General features: G+C 36.0%; 1 long non-coding RNA gene across 5 annotated transcripts in view; it reads left to right on the top strand.

Annotated features, from left to right (window-relative positions):
* The window catches only part of LOC125695585 (uncharacterized), a 55,528-nt gene that overhangs the window by 27,619 nt on the left and 12,147 nt on the right, over positions 1 to 15,762 (top strand). Inside the window, exon 3 of one of the 5 annotated variants that reach the window (XR_007378003.1) lies at positions 2,832 to 3,092. The exons of the other annotated variants lie outside the window; for them this stretch is intronic. This is a non-coding gene — a long non-coding RNA (uncharacterized LOC125695585). The remainder of the gene's footprint in view (positions 1 to 2,831; positions 3,093 to 15,762) is intronic. 5 annotated transcript variants of the gene reach the window in all.

Raw genomic sequence — 15,762 nt, forward strand, 5'->3', positions numbered from 1 at the left:
ATGTATTACAGGAATGTGTACTTCATTTTTTTTCTTAATGCTAAAGCTAACAAAGGATGATTTTCAGAACATATCCAAGTCAGTCATCTAAGCTCTTTTTCAAAAGTAACTTCTGCATTCAGAAGCCTAAGTCCCAATGAAAATTTATGTAATGTCCTCATGAGATGATTAATCAAGGAGATAAATTTTTCAAGTAATTAACTGGGACTGTTTTCAAACTGGAATATATAGTGTCACCTGCGATCAACAACTAAACTTGCAGGAAAGGCGTTTTTCTACCAATAGTAATAACACATCCAAAATACATAGAAAAAGTCTACAGAAATTACCAGAACAGGAATTAAAAATCAATTTTAATTGAGAGGCAGAGAGACTTGGTTTTACTGTCCCCTACACTGTGAGAATTATTTACATCCATGCATAAAAGCACAATGAATGGGAGTAAGATTCTCCAAACCAAAGTTCCTTTTACTGACAGTAAGTAACAAAGTAGCAGACATCCAATTTTAGCATTCTCTACATAACCTCTACAGATATGAAGTTCTTTTCATATTTTATCACTGAAATGAGTTCCTGGACTTTGTTAATGAAGACCTAGTTGACTATAAGATAATACAGTCAAATGGAAAAGAGAGAGAACATACGCAGAACTTCAGAACTAACAGCTATATTGGGGAAAGACATCACAAGTAGCATGACTAGGGAGTGTTAAAATCTCTTAATCTGAGTCTGCATTTGATTTTATACATAAATGATACAAAGATTGATTTTCTATATTATTCTAGTTTTCAACAGGATCGTAAGCAAAACAATTTTTCAGTAAAGGCAGGCAGGAAGGAAGGAACTACCGGAAGCAGAGCCATTAAGGGCTTTTTTTCCCCCTCTTCTCCTCAAAATAGCGCAAGGGAAATAGCAGCTGAGTGAAGGAATCAATTTCAAGAAGTTTTCAGGAGTTTGCATGGAAATTGATCAGTTATGACTGTATGTACTTGTCAATTTTTTGGTACAATTTCCTGAAGTAAGTTGCAAAAGCATAGTCGCTTGTTGCTCTGATAATAGTTTTTACGGTCATTTTGCTATGTTAGCTCTTGCTATCTGTCTCAAAACAGTGATAAAATTCCAGGTTAAAAAAAAAAAAAAAAATTCCTCAGGCCAGGAAAACAGAACTATTTTTGGATACTACAATTTCACTACTGTTTTTAAGCATGTCTGAACATATGGCTCAGATTTTTTGGCTATTTTACAAAAATCTTGAGTGTATCTGATACAGAAATGGTCTAATTCATCTGTGAGATGAAACTCAAAGAATGTTTACTCTGAAATTCAGTATATCTTATAGCCTGATTCATAAAATAAATATTTGACAGATTTTTGTCTCCAGGAGAATATGGCACAAGTTGTACTCCTACATTTGCAGAAGAATGGTTATCAAAGTCTATACAGTTCTCATAGCTATCAGAAAGTTGCTGTCAATGGGTCAGTGTTCAAGTAGAGACTGGTGATAAGTGGCATTCCTCAGGGATTGGTGTTGGAACTGGTGTTATTTAACACATTTGTAGGAGACATGGACAGTGAGATTGAGTGCACTTTCAGCAAGTTTGCAGATGTCACTAAGCTGAGTGGTGCAGTCAACACGCTAGAGGAAAGAGATGCTATCCAGAGGGACCTGGACAGGCTTGAGAGGTGTGCCCATGCCAATCTCAGGAAATTCAACAAGGCCAAGTGCAAGGTTCTACTGCTGGGGCTCTTCACCTTGGAGAACAAAAAGTCTCCGAGCAGACCTTATAGTGGCATTCTAGTACCTGAAGGGAACCTGCAGAAAAGCTGGGGAGGAACTTTTTATAAGGGCAGGTAGCAACACAATGACAAGAAATGGCTTTAAACTGGAAGAGGGTAGATTTAGAGTAGATATCAGCAAAGAATTCTTTACTGTGAGGGTGGTGAGACACTGAAACAGGTTGCCCAGTGAAGTTGTGAATGCCTCTTCCCTGAAAGCATTCAAGGCCAGGCTGGATGGGACTTCGAGTAAATTGGTCTAGAGGAACGTATCCCTGCCTATAGCAGGGTGTTGGAACTAGATGATCTTAAAGGTCCCTTCCAATGGAAAGCATTCTATGATAGCTATGTAACACACCTCACAGATTTCCAGGAATCAGACTTATGTACCCTTGAAGCCTACTGTACATACTTAATAGAGCAAGTATTCTTGTAAGTTTCTAGCAACATTATCACTTTCTTAAAGAATTCTAATTTTTGACAAAAGAGTCCAAACTGGATGCTCCAAATCCCTTGTAACTTGCAAAAATTTGTCTCTCAACATTATACTTCTAAAATAATGTCTACTGCTTTAGACTGAACAACAAGGAATGTGTCAGTAAAGATGAAAGTCTTATTAACAATGTGGTACATACTCAGTCTTGAGATGCTGTAATCACAGTTTTGTTTCTCTGTTACACGAAGTGTAGCGATTTATTCCTATGTAGGATGAATATGAATTTATACCAAATCTGAGTTGCACTTTACTAGATGCTGACATTCTTAATGAAATTTTGCTCCATCTATTCTTGGGTTAAACTTCTCAGCAACACAGACTAGGAAGTCTTTATTCAGAGTGAGATACAGGGGAAGGTTCTGGAGACAGAATAAGGCAGATAAGTTGCAGAGATTTTCTCAATGTATGACTGCAAAACTTCTTTGCCAACAATTACACCCATCTTTATAATGATGCTGGTGAATCCTCTTCACAGCAGCTGCAGAGGTAGCTTCAAGGAATGTTTCTGCTCTAATAGTTATCTCCTTTTTTTTTTTCTTTCTTTTCTTTTTTTCCATAGAGAAATCCAGAGAGGATTGTGATTCAGAGAACAGCTGATTGATTCACCTCTTCCTGTTCTCACTCAGAGGCCACAGTACATAAGCAGAAGGTCACAGGCCATATGGGATGGAAGCCATGCTCCAAAATAAGTACTTTCCTCAGAATGCATGCAGAGAGGAACATCAAGATATGTGCCTCTTCTTGTGTTCAATTCAACACAGAATTTGGCTTGAGTGTAGCAGAAACGTTTTTGGACACTGAGTAATACCACAATTCCACAGTAAGCAAGTAAAAGGAAGTAGTGTCATTATATTTAATGACTCCTACATTTAAAAATATCTGTGAAAATTCTTGACACAGTTAGTAAGGAAACACAAAACATACAGCAATTGTTTGGAATTAAAATTCATATACAAATATTCAAGAAAGTCTGGGCTGAGTTTATATCCAACTCAAAATATATTAAATAATATATATATATTATAATAAATATATGTATAATATATATTTCTCAATGCTTTACAGGCACTTGGATCTAGTATGTATGTGACTACCCAAAGCAGGCAGAATTGTTTAATTTAGCTTTCTATATACAACCTGTAGGTTAGGAACAGCGGAAAGTACTCTGCAATTTTACTGATTGTTGTCTGTTTACCATAATTACAGAGATATTTTAAACTTCCGCGTTTTGTTGTAGGCATAATATTAGGTAGGGAATAGCAGCAGAACATTTTGAGTAGTCTGTTATTGTGGATACATCCTGAGGACTAGCTGATGCTATTTTTAGTCACTATGTGGTTAACTGTGACTAGACTGAGGATGTTATTTTTTTGTTCAGTGTTTGAAGTTGCAAACATTGAATTTTGCAGTCTGAAATTGCTGAATTAAAAAAATATATATCTGAGTTTTAATTAAAAGTTATGCGTATGCACACAGATATTTTCCTATTACTGGTCTATATTGCTGTAGCTCAATTAAATTCATTTAAGTTTCTGTTGAAGTAAGTCAGCTGAATAAGATAAAAATATAAGTTCATAAGCCAATTCCAATATATCCATTATTAAGGCTATATCCTTAATCTATGATTTATACATATGTAACTGTATACATTTTCGTGTGTGTATATATATGTATACATGTATATATAAATGCGTATATATGTATATATACATGCATATAAGTGCTGCCCTGAAAGTAATGCCTCCTATTTTATTATGTTGGCTGACAAAGTCAGAGGCAGATGGTGGTGGTATGGCAGTAGAGGTTGAACCTTCCCACAGATATTCCATGACATGTTGCCAAGCAACAGATGGCAGCAGAGAGGCAGTCTGACAAAATGATGTCTCACACAGAAGCGGGTATGAAGCAAAGCAGTGGAACTGAATTCCTCCATGTGGAAAAAAATGGCACCCACCGACATTCACTTATGCTTGCTTGATGTTGGTAGAAATAGAATTAAAGAAAGAACATTGTAAAGCAACTGAAATTTAAGAAAAGTATACACAAATCAGGTGTATTCACAATTACTGGTCTGTACAAAGGACTTACAAATAATTTAAAAAGTGTTTTAAATTCATTTGCATTCTTATTTGCAAGGACTTGATTTAACATTTTGGATTAAGCTGTGACTGCCATAACCTCTTAATTTTGTGGCTACCATAAGTAGCAGTTACAATTGCAGCCTCTGTTCTGGGAAATTCAGGAATTTCTTTTGTGCAGTAGCCCAGAGACATGATGAGGTAGAGAAGGAAACAGAATCATGCTGCCACTCCATTTAAATCTAAGATAAATAAAATCTTTGTCCTATACTCTGTGTTGACCATACCCATATGACCTTGTAATGATTCCTATGCTGTTCAGAGCCTAACAGAAAACTTGGCTGTATTTTGTAGAATCTGGATAGCTGACATTGGCAGGGATTTCTAGGCATCTTCCAGTCCAGCTCCCTGCTCAAGCAGAGCCAGCTACAGCAGGTTGCTCAGGGCTTTGTCAATTGACTTTTGAATATCTCCAAGATGACCCCTCTGGATAATTCACTCCATTATAGAAAGGTTGTTCTTATGTGTAAATGGAATTTCCTGTATTTCAATCTGTGACCATTGTTTATTCATTGAGAAATACTGCAAACAGTCTCGTTCCACTCTGACCCTACTCCTCTCTAGGCTGAAAAATCCCAGTTCTCTCACACCCTCCTTGCACGGCAGATGTTCCAGTCACTGAATCATTATCATGGCCCTCTGCCAGACTCAATCCACTAAGTCCATGTCTCTTGTACTTGGGCCTAATACTCCAAATATGGCCTTTCCAATACTTAGTAGAGGGAAAAGTTCATGTTACTCAGCCTGTTGGCAATGCTCTTCCTACTGTATACCAGGATGTTGTTTTGGACTTCTTTGCTACAAGCCCACATTGCTGGCTTTTATTCAACTTGTCTGCCAGTACGTACAACTGAGTTTTTGCAAAACTGCTTTCTAGCCAGTTGCCCCAGCTTGCACTGGTTTACAGAATTATTTCTCCCCAGGTGCAGGAGTTTGTACTTCACTTTTTGGAACTTTACAAGATTCCTGTCAGCCTGTGGAGATCTTTCTTAATGGCAGCACAATCACCTGTTGTGTCAATTGTTCCTCCCCATACTGTATTATCCTGCAAAATTTCTGAGGGTATCCTTTGGTCCCTCATCTGTACCATTAATGAAGATATTAAACACTATGAAGCATTAGCTGTGGCTCTTAGCGGTAGTTGTTGGAGTTAGGATAGTATGGTTAGGCTGTGGTTGGACTTGATCTTTAAGGTCTTTTCCAACCTGAGCAGTTTTAGGATTCTATGACCACACTGAGAAGAAAATTAGCCTGGAAGTGGCTGCAACGGGTAATGATTATCTTCTTCTGTTTGTTATGAAACATATGACTTTATAATTGCTTCCTAAAAATGATCATTTCTCTTCACCATCTCCCCCTATTCTCCTTCTCTTTCCAAGCAGGAAAAATCATATAGACTCATTCTTATCTGAGCAACCTTCTTCATTTTTCTTTGTAATCGTTCTTTTTCATTGTCCATCTCATTTATTGTACTTGGCCAGAACACCAATGTCTACCAGCTGCCAGCTGTTAAAGGAAAATAAGAAGATGCATCCATGCTGAATTGTTTCCCTGTCTGTCATGAAAACAGTTTGCATTCCACACAAAAAATTCATTCGTGGTGTAAGGGAATTGACGTCAGTACTGTTACACCCAGAATGATTTTGGCCCTGCATATTCATTATGCAATACTTTCAGATGCAGAACTCCATCATGAACAAATGACTGCCAGATGTGAGAGTAAGATCTGCTCCTTTTTGTGAGGTCTATGAACATATTCCCATATGTGGACTGTAAACTTTCTCAGTGTATAAATCTATATATTCTTCAAGAATAACTATGCAGAAAATATTTTAAATGTCATTATAAAAAACAATATAAAAAACAATAACAAATAAAAACCTATATTTATTGCTTCAAATGCTTCAGTATTTGAAAGTACACTAAACTGAGAAGAGCTGTTGACTCCCTCAAATGTGGAGAGGTCTTGCAGAGAGATCTTGACAAATTAGAATGTCTGATGACAAGATAGAAGGCTGTACAAAGACACCTGTATTTAAAGATGATCTTGTATTTCTGCATTTATTCATATAAGCAAGCACCTGAAAGTCCTGCATATTCACTTCTCCTACAAATTACACCTTGATCTCTTGATTCTGGAGGTCATCATAAGGCACTTTACAAGGATATTTGGCCAAACAGTGTTTTCTTTCCATTTATTTCTTCCCTTTATGGTAAATCTTTTGGATTGCTGGTTCTCCTTGAAAAGATCTTCTCACCTAAACAATTAACTTTACAATTGCTTTTTCCTTCCTACTTCCTAGGATGCTAATACTACCAATATTGTCTTTTAGCAGTTTACTGCAGAAAATAAGTAGCTCAAGAGGAAACACTCTTTCCAGCTCGTGTTTTCACTGTTAGCAAAGATGAAATCTGAATAAAAATGCGTGTGATAAGTGGAAAACATTTTTTGCACTATCCTTTCCTCTATTTTAATTTGCTCTTTGTTCTAATCCTTTGCCCAAGTACCAAACACTTTGGATTCTCAGTATTTATGGCTGTAATCAATATATCACACATGCAGTTAATTCTCATTCTGCATGCAACTGCATGCAAAAGTCAACACATTATTGCATGACTTAGACTCTGCTTGCAGTACATTCAGCACTGAAGCTGAACCAATCTCCAGCACAGACTGGAGAGACTAAACTCAATTTAAATCATGTCCAACCTCTTGGCTTGCTTAGGCAATACTGAGTGAAGAGGAATTGTCTTGAGCCGCATATGAAATACATAACAGTTAGTGTACATATGGTTAATGTATATAAGTGGCAAAACTTATTTTAAAAAATATTTTTAAATTCTGTTGTTAAAACATAAAAAAGAGGACAACAAAAGATAAAAGTTTGGTTTTGTGAAAACTAATTCATAAGTAAGTTGAAACACAGCACAGGTAAGTTGATTTTCACCTTAAAGGTGCATGTTTAACTCATTTAAATAATTGGTCAAATAAGTAAAAAATGCTGAATCTGTGAGCCATTTTTCATCTTCAAGTTCTGGCACAAATTTTCCTTCTGAATCCATAAATGGCATATTTCATTTTGCAAATCATACAATTTTTTTAAGCATTTTATCCTGGCTTAGACACACTGCTTCAGAAAAGTAAATGATACTCCTATAATCATCATCTACAGTTTTAAAGGAACTCCTGGAACTGGCAGAAACACTAATTAAATACATATAACTAAACTGGTTAAAAACATATTGCAAATTATTTTATATTCTTTATGAGCTTTTTTAGATGCTGAAAATTACAAAATTTTCAGTGCAACTGAAGTACTCTTGATATTTCTTCCACAGTGAATGTCTTCTGAAATTATTTTACTCAAGCCAGAGATTAATAATTAAATAAGAAAACTTACATGTCTGCTTGATGACAAAAAACTCGTGTCATCACAGGCACATATACATGTAGGTAGGTCGAAATAATATTATTGGCAATCATTGCGTTTTGTTTGCCAGGTAGCACAAGTGCTACCTGGCACAAGTGCTAATGTAATGCACAATGCACGAGGGTCCTTATTTGACTTAGCATGTGTGGTGGGCACCAGAGGCAGAGTTAGCACTGCACTGTGCCCTCCCCTTCACAGAGTTCTATTGTTGCATATACAGCCTGAATTCAACCTACACACAATCAACTCATGAAAAAATATCACTAAAAATCACATAATTATGCCAAAAGTTTAAGATCTTATTGGTCTACATTACCAACTGTTCAGGGCTGCATGTGGCCCATAGGCCACAGGATGGACATGCCTGTTGTAAATGATAACAGCTTAACCTGACTGCATGATATTAACAGTAGAGTCTGTCCCATTCCCACTGGCCTCACTGTTTACTACCTGTGTTTTAAAACCAGACTAACTGATAAGAGGACTTTTTACAAGTAGCACTATTCTTGAACATCATATTCAGCATGTGGTGAATACAACAGCATGAATCAATAATAAAAAAATATATTATTAAACCTTTCCCAGACTTATTAATAGTGGATTTTGGCTTAAAATACCCAGACCACTAAAATTACTCAGTTATCTTAGATATGTATGTGCCTTACAGTTTCTGCTATTCTGTACACATTGAAGTTTATGGAAATTCAAGGGAATTAGCAAAAGTAATATTTGGACAGTAAACAGCAGTAGAAGGTATGACTTTTCAATATATAGTGCTAGTATGTTTCTTTTCCTGTACCTTTCACCAACAACACATCTCTCATTGCATTTCTACCTCAGCCCTGCTATCCAACCCAATATTTAATTTTTATAGTCTTAATGCAAATAACAAAAGAACCTTACAGTATCCAAGAAGATCAGGGTATATTTCAATTACTATGTCTGTATTGTCCCAGTGATATATACTTTTTTTTTTTTTTAAACAAGATTTTAGCATACTAAATTTTGGAGAAATTCATCCATAAACCTGCCTGAAGCTTTGAATCTTCATATAGAATAAGGCTGAAGTAACCTTGAATTTCTCAATTCAGGAACTTTCTAGGGTTATCTGGTTTAAGGTAGAATATTATTTAGAAGATTTCTGCTTTCCAATGAACTGTGCAGTTTTTCCTCACCTTTAAGACAAATGCTGAAAATAGGCAAAGCATTATTTCTATACAATTTTTCCTGAATTATATTTAGTTATTAAGCTATTTTGGAGAGTTGGACTTGGCTTGAGTTGTATGCAAAAAGCAAATGCCACTAAGAACTTCAGGTCTGTGATAAATCTGCACCAGACTATCCCTGGAACAAGAATGGAGGGTTTTGGCACAGATTCCATCTGGTTTAAGAATCAGGCAAGAGCACACCTGAAAATAATCCTATGCAGCTGTTGCTGTTTCTGAATGCAAAGCCTCCTTCTTTGGGATTATGTCTTTATTACAGCTATGAAAAATTGTAGAAGATTCATGGGAAATAATTAAAATAATTAAAACTTTAAAGCACCGCTTCAGATAGATTGCTCAGGCACAGAGACATTTAAGCTTGCTGTAGGAAGTGTATATCTTTTCAGTCAGAAAATATCTTGAATAAAACATGCTTTCCACGCTTATCAGAATTACTATTTATAACTATTTGTTTCTCTTCACTTTTTGACTGGAGAGGTGCATTCTATTCACAACACAGAGAAGGTAAGACTCTGAATGAAGTAATGCTAATGCAGTCATTCTCTAACATACACTGGGATGACGAAGGCAACAAAACCCTCTCTGACAGTAGGACAAATAGTTTGAGAGATCCAAAGCAGGGAAGTTAACAACAAGGAAGGGGGCATAAAACAGAACTGCAGAAGCAGAGAATCCCCATGTGAAAATCACTCTTGGGTGGCTCAGCCCATTCTATTTTTCACCTTAAATGCATATATGTCTGGAAAACATATCTCCTTAGAGAAATGATCAGGCAATAGAAGGTCAACATACCTAAGCTGAATTCAATCTTGAGATTTATTTCTAGTTAGTGTTCTACATCTGTATGAATAATAGCCAGTTCATCACAGTATTAACAGCCCAGAGCCCTTCAATAACAATCCAAAACTAGAGCAGCAGAGGAACTGTGGAAGAAGTTAGAGCACCAGAGCTCTGGGAGCTGGGGAGTTGTGCAACACATGCTTGCAATACCATTGGCTCTAGATACCACTCTGAGACCATCCATTTCCAAGTTTTCTAAAAAAAGTGGAATATAAAAATGGTAAGACATAAGCAGTGGTATTTCAGCAGAACTCCCTTTCCTTACTCACAGCCACCATACAGTAACCAGTTTCTGAGATGATATATTTGACATCCTATGGAACTTCAGTAGTTGAAGTCAGTGGAGTTATTTACAGTATAAATCAGACTCAATCTTGCTCTGTTTCCTGTAGTTTTAATACAGTTATTACTTTATTTCTACAACTAATTTCTCACAGCTGTAGTATTTATTCAAAATCCTTGGCTCCTTGCTTCACTTCTTTCTGCTGCCTGTACAATTTGATCCTCTGGAGTATACTATTTTAAAACTGCAACACACACACCAGTTGAGGGACATTTTTCTCCTTATTGCTCCAAATGAAATGATTTCTGTTCAGGTAACTAAATATAGATTTCCTATATACATACAGATAAGATAAGATACATATAGATAAGATAGATACACGCTTATGTATCTATCTTTGTCAGTACATGCATAGAAGAACGCTCTCTGACATCAGGACCACAAGCAAGGGGCCTGAACAGAAGCCAGAGTGTAACAGATTAGACATTACAGACCATCAGTGAGGTAAAGGCCAGTAGTTTATCAGCTCCTCAGTGTTATTTTTGTTTGTCATGCTAGTATTGTTCTAGGTCTCTGTTGTGTCAACTGCAGTCAGGAAACTAGTCAACAGTGGTGTGCCCTTGACAAAAAAGTACATGTAGTAACAGTAAAAAATAATTCCTTTGAAGATGGAGTAAAAGCAGTAATTGTTCATTTCTCGGATGCTTGTGGAGAAATCTGTTTTTAGAAGCAGTAACGCTAAAGGAATGACCTAACAGCAGTTTCTCATCTTCTCTCTTTGTTCAAATTTTTGAATACAAATGTTCAAGATTCAGCAAGTGTTTAAGTCTTCATTTCAAATAGTAATATAATGTAAACACATACTTAATTCTAAATGTGAGATTTGAAATATCAGCACTCTCTTTGCACTCACAACTCCTTAGTCACCTTAATCAAAATAATCCTATGTGTAGGGTAGCTTTTCATCTGTTTCCTGCAAACTTATTATTTTTAGGTATTTATGGCTCTAATCCTACAGATAGCACCTCAGGTTTGTCAGGTTCCTGGATAGAAGGTCAATCTGGTATTCTCTTAATCTTTCTGCTTAATCACTTTAGTTTAACATCTGCTAGCTTGAATTCTAACAGTGTTTTACTAAATAGTGACCTGTGGTAGCCAAATCAGAGCTAAGACTTTAGATGCATTTTGCCATGGATAAGAATTAGACAAAACTATAAAAGTTCAATTGACTCATTAAAAATCTTTTCCCTAATGTTTACAAGGACCTCAGACATTTTGTGGCATTTTTGTCACATATATTTTTTTAAATGTACATGAATTACTCTATATTTTGTATGTCTTTATATATCTATCTGTATTGATATAGAGATGAACTCCATATGTATATACATATATGGAGATATTTTACACACGTAAGCATGTGTATATACATATATGTATATATAACATACTTGAAAATTTATTTTTTGTTACTAGTGAAATCATCATTTGCCATTGCAGAGATCTGTGTCAGTCCAGAACAGAAAATCTATCGTAGTTGCCTTTTCAACTTCCAGGAAAATTCTCAATTTCTTTTGACAACTACTTAAATTTTCTGCCAATTTGATTCTTTCTCTGATGCCTGCTGAAATCTGACAGACCTCCTTTTGTTTTATAAGTTTGTCTATTTTACAAGTTAGCACCATCCCTCTCTGATTATGTTGTTTTAATCTGCTTTTATCTAGAAGTAGCCATGAAACAACTCTATGTCTATAACCCTATACAATTTAAAATTTTTTTATTGGTCAAATTTTCATACGTCAAATTATCTATTTTTTGTCTTCTGTGAGGCAAGTGCAAAGTGATGATAATTAGCAACCCATACCTCAAAGCTGTTAAAAACTCCATTAGTTTTATAGTGACAGGGTGATCCAGTGATGGCTTTGGACATGCAACAGTCAGAAGTTACTAGCTGCTGGCCAATGCTCAGTTCTTAGATGCAGCAGGGGTGTACGCTGCCTTAGGACGTGCTTTGATTTCATGTGCTCAGCAAAACTGGAACATGAGACAACACAGATGATAACAATATCTCCTATCACTCATTAAATAGCATATTTTAAATCTGGGGAAAATTTTGCATTAAATGTTTCTCATTACTACTGCCAATACAAAGCTAATGTTTAAGACAATGGTTAGCACATTAATCATCCAGAGAGTAGAGGAAACGTCCTAGCACAGCTGACTAAGCTGAGGGATTCTGGAGAATGTTTGCACTATGAATTAGTCACCCTTTGACAGTCATAGAGCTGGCTTGCACTGGCAGAGAGGTAGCTGGCTTTGGAGTTGACTATTTTTAGTATGAATACATAAAGATGACTAGCACTGCATCATGACTTGGAGTTAACAAGTAGCATTTGTCAGAAATGCAATGTTCAACGGAATTTAAGAAATATCATAAGTGACTGCATCTATGTCTAACAAATTTACCACTGAGAGGAAGTGATTTAGCACACAGGACAGCATCTAGGTATGAAGAAATAATGAGTTTGTGAACAGAGAGAAACAAATGTGTCTCAAAATGGTCATCAAAGAACAGAAAATAATGAAATGAGCCAGAAAGATCATCCTATTACAAACTGTCCCGCTATCTATCATTGCACAAGTTAAAAATATGTACGGTGGAAGTAGGTGTATGTATGAACTGCATCATATCTCAACAGGGTGGGAGAGACTTGAGAACAAAGAATGAAGGGTGCACTTTGTGTTAAGTATAAGAAAGATATGAAAGATATAAAGCAGTTAGATGAGGTGTTGAAGAAGACATATGAAATACATCTGCCTCTTTGTGCTACTACACTTTTTGCCAAGTAGAATAAATATTATGAAGACAACAATCAGTGCCTGAAAGAAGGAACAGAAAAAAAAAAAAAAAAAAAAAACCAAACCAGTATAAGTAATATGGAAACCCCTAAATTACTCAATCTTCATGTACAGAAACAATTCATATTTCAAAATTCAGAGAGGAAGTTCAAGTTCAGCTTCTAGTCCACAAAGGAGCTGAGCAATACTTGGATAGAGCAGAATATAGAATGGTAAAATACTCAACCAACTTATATGACAATAAGAAGGGGAAAAAAGAAGGAATAAAAGGAGTGAGTTGTTTGAGAGCAATAGATATAAGCTGTCATAAAATGGAAATATTATTTCCTATTTCACATGCAAATTGCCTGCAGATTTGCTTCTTTTGCACTAATTCACTTTATTCTAACTTAGATTATTTGAGGAGAAATGCTATTTTATCACCAGCAAGTACTGACTACATAAGGGAGCTTGTTCTTCACACTCTGTAGTACTGCATTAAGAGTAACAGCCTGTGGGGAATCCATGGTCTCATTCTCACCTGGAAACCTTTGCAGTTGCTGGCTTCACAGCACTACTTGAAGCAGACCTGATTGATCTTCTGTTGAAATAATAAAATGTAAGCATCAAATCCAGCTCACTTGCTATGATTGTTCTGGTCAGGATATGCAACTGGCTAAATAAAGCTAGGTGAAAGGCAGAAATTCTGTCTCAGGTTTCACTCCATGTAATTCAATTACTTTTGTATCATGGTCAAGGTAGATACTGGAGTGATTGTGGTCTGTGAAATCCGCACTGCAATGATGACATTTTGGATGGTTTTTCCCCACTTATACTGAAGGGTTGTGAAATAATTATTTTCCCTGAAAAATCATCTTTTTATCAGAAATATTACCAGCTGTTTTTTTCTGTATATGAGAATATAGTTATTTATATTAGAAGGAGGATGCTTCTACTTGAAGTGACATAAATATTCCATCTTTTTAAAATAAATAATAAAAAAGGCAGAATACAAACTGTCACAGGTGATGAAAAGATGAAGGTCTTCAGTTCTGTACAGCACATTGTTGGGCTGCACTGAATGTGAAGAATCCTGCCATCTCTGTTTTGAAGAATATATTTTGGAGAGCATACACTCAACAAAACTGCACTGTAAATTTTCTGGCATTCTGACATAGGTCCAAATACATGCAGTGGACAGATAAGAGGAAAAGGTTCCTTTTCACTGTTGCCTCACCTTTGCATCTGGACATGTTTCAGACATAGCACATAAAATAGGGTTTCGGAGACCAGGCATGCCATCCTTCCCACACAGGAGAATGATGACCAAACACAGCACAAACTGAAAATAGAGCTCAGCCAGTGAGTCACTCGTTTGTGACATTCTCTGCTATGGCATGAGAAGAAACTTCAGCAAATTCTTTTTCTGTCATCTTCAGCCATGGAGCTAATTTCAAATGAAGCCACACACATCTGACACACCCAAACCCAGACTTCATTATGAGGGACATTTCATGTTTTAGACCCAAATTTACATCAGGCATGTAAGGACACAGTGTTCTCTTTTCTATTATAGTAAACTACTTGCAGGAAAAACACTGAATCATAAAGTTCAGGTTAAGAGCTTTCCTATTTAATTTTAAACCCCTTGCACTCTTCTCTTGTACATTCACTTCAGGATTTTGACTAAGTCATCAGTCTTGATTACAAAGCCTCCTTTAAGCCTTACAGTATATTAGAGATAACTCAAATACATTATGTTGTAAACTCCCTTCTATATAAACCTTGACTCAAAATAAATGTTTTTTGTCCTCAATAATCAGTATGAAATAATGGCATTTGAGCTCATTGGTGATATATCTACTATTCCAGTTATCAAAAAACTAGAAAACTATTTTGGAATGGCTAGACTATTCTAGCTTTGTAAAAACTAGATCTATTGACTATTTGCTGTTTTACTACTACTTTTTTTTTTTTTTTTCCTGCTTCCTGAATAAATACTTTGGAAAGCAAGGTTTCCTAAACAGCATTTCTTCTTCTGGATACTTCATAACCAGAACTTACATATTTGGCACTGCACTTTAGCCACCTCTGAGCTGAAACACAGAAGCTACTCTGGACTGGTGTTAAAAATGTTTACTTTCAAATTAAATAATAACTTATGTTCTTTTATCACGCCTGCCTTTATCACATATTAGCTATTTAGGAGACTGAAAAACACCTATCAGCATTATTTTTCAGTAAACCAAAACCTGTATAAAGATCTGCCCTCATCATCCTGTATATACTATTTGTCTGTCAGACTTAAGACAATTTTTCATAATTCCCCAGATGTCCAACTTCAATTACTGTAAACTCAGACAGGTGTGACTTCCTAAGAAGCAGATGATCCAGAGGACCTCAGGGAAAAGAAGAAAGCTCAGGGGAAAGAGACTGTTCTCCCAAGTTGTGCAGATTCTCTACATGGATCTAATTTTTGTTCCTGCTGCTTGCTTCCTTTTCTATTGAATCAGTTTGCGCCTCCATTTTTCACACTGAAGCTATGCCAGGAGGTGGACTGAGGCAAAAAATTCGTATAGCATCACTTTCATGATAATTAGTGGCCTAGAGAGATACAGTAAAAATCATATTGCACTGTACTACCTGCAAACTATTTTTTACTTTCATTAAGTGTTCACAATAAAGGACATAAACTGGAAAAGAGGAATGAAGTTTGATTACATTGCTCTTACTG

The sequence above is a fragment of the Lagopus muta genome, chromosome 6, assembly GCF_023343835.1.
Source record: "Lagopus muta isolate bLagMut1 chromosome 6, bLagMut1 primary, whole genome shotgun sequence".
Classification (NCBI taxonomy): domain Eukaryota; kingdom Metazoa; phylum Chordata; class Aves; order Galliformes; family Phasianidae; genus Lagopus; species Lagopus muta.